The sequence below is a fragment of the Miscanthus floridulus genome, chromosome 9, assembly GCF_019320115.1.
Source record: "Miscanthus floridulus cultivar M001 chromosome 9, ASM1932011v1, whole genome shotgun sequence".
NCBI classification, from domain to species: Eukaryota; Viridiplantae; Streptophyta; class Magnoliopsida; order Poales; family Poaceae; genus Miscanthus; species Miscanthus floridulus.
In genome coordinates, this window is record NC_089588.1 from 46,861,679 (window position 1) to 46,863,882 (window position 2,204).

The 2,204-nt window shown below is 41.6% G+C and overlaps 1 pseudogene; it reads right to left on the reverse strand.

Annotated features, from left to right (window-relative positions):
• Window positions 1–842: 842 nt before the first annotated feature.
• LOC136479814 (disease resistance protein RGA4-like) overlaps window positions 843–2,204 on the reverse strand; it is a 95,984-nt pseudogene continuing 94,622 nt past the window's right edge.

The window sequence follows — 2,204 nt, forward strand, 5'->3', positions numbered from 1 at the left end:
TCAGGGTTCTGCAAGTAAGTGATGGTATTTCTCCTAGCTCTTTTGATGATGGACTGCACTATAACATCTCCATGGCTCACATATCTCCAAAGAGATGAATCAGCTTGAAGTTTGGACCATGTTGTTTGAATTCACCCTGGTCACCGTATTATTTTTCTTTTTGAGCATGCTTAAATTTGACTTCAAGTGCAACATCATAATCATTTCTACAGTTGTATGCACTATAGTACCATGGAATATGATCCCTGCCAGCAATCAGCGGCCCATAAAAAACTGTAGGAACCCAGATCAATATCAGGAAAGCAGAAATACAATACAACTACTAATAGGATGTATATATCATAGCGAAAACCAGTCAAAACAAATGTACACACAAACAACCAGAACAGAACATGGATGCCATAGCAAGATACACCACGAAACTACAATACAGGACAGCAATAGAAGTACAACACAAATTGACTGGTCCAATCTTTATATATATAATTATAAACACATTTGCACACCATCGGTATCTTTTAGAATAAATCCAAACTGGGACTATGCGCTAGGAATAATTAAACCAAGCTGAATTCAGCTACGCATGTCATGGCCACTACTGAATGCTGATGTGACATGCACAAGAAGAATGAATAGACTGATCGAATAGACTGATCAGTATGTGGCGAAGCAGGAAGCTTTCAAGTTTCACCATTGGCACGATGGTTGCCTAACCGATCTTTCTAATTGGTTAGACTGGATCAAGCAGCAGTGAAGAAATAAGAGGAAGCGAACAGCACCAGTCACTAATCCTTAATATCGTTATGACAGGAAGCTCAGAATCCATCAGTGGACGAAAGTACTTATTCCATCTTTAAAATAGGTTTCTTTGGATGCCCGGCAAGTTGTCCCTCCACGTCTTTTTTGAGTGTGGCATCATGGGCACCCTTAATCTGGACTTCCTTGAGTTCAGATTCAGACAGTTTTTCTAGCCCAGAGAACTTCATTACCAACCCTGAACCACTACAGCAGGAAACTTTCAACAGCTCAAGATTGTGCAGTGCTTGTGATCCAAAAGTCACATCTAAGCTGGAGCTACAAGAAATCTCGAGTACCTTCACTGTTTCATAGCAGCGTAATTGCTGTCCATTCAACATGACACAAAAATTGAGCTTACCATCAGGAAGCTGCTTGGCAATGAGATGTAGAATAGATTCTTTAAGATCCCTGAGTCCACTAATAGTATCTTTGGTTAATATAGTCATCTCCAAAACTAACTTCCTGAGATTGTCAAGCTGATTGATCCACTCTGGAAACTTGTCTGCAAGACCATACAGTTTAAAGCTCTGTAGGTTCTTGGGGGGGAAGGTAGCCATCTGGGGTGACATACAAGCAATCCTGATTGTCCTTGAGCCTAACCGATAAGGATTCTAAATGCGCATGACTTGAGATGGCCAAACAGAAATCTTTGTTGTTGTTCCTACTGATTCCAGACACTTCAATCTTGCGCAATTGGGTGAGCTTCCTGACCTCTTTCAAGACGGCCCTCCCCCGAGCAGAATCGACATTAACAACACCGATGGTGTGCAATGCAGTCATTTTGTCTATCCCAGTAGGCACCTCAACACCCTCTAGCTGTCGATGTCTGCGGAACAAAGATGATGTCCATGATACTGTGGTACATGGGGTTGGTTGTTTCTCGGTAGGTTCGGGTGCACCGGCAGTATCAGGTATTGGTTGTTCCTCAGTTGGTTTGGTGGTACTAGCACGAAGGTACTGCAGTTTCTTTAGCTTGGTGATGGTTGTTGCATGGTTGCTATGGATGTATGTCTGACCCGAAGGCACGATGAACCGCCACCTCAACTTTGCTCTAATTCTACTCATACAAGATGTATGAATGGTTAAGCATAAAGTTGAACATGTTAAGATCATAACATACAAACTATATGCTAGTCCATATGTCAAGATTATAACATGAGAACTATAGTCTAGTTCATATGCACTACTATATTGATAATATGAGAACAAGGCTATGGAAGAACTCTTCATAGTATTCATACCAAAGTTGCTCTTCTTCCAAGGAGCCAAGCTCTCCAAGGTAGCTCCTGCCTAGCTCCAAACTACTACTAAAAGCTAAAAGATTACAAGTAGAGAGGTGAGGTGTGTAGCTCCAAATGTTGGTGTCTTGAATGGTGAGCACCTCCCCTCTTCTTATACTAGTGTGT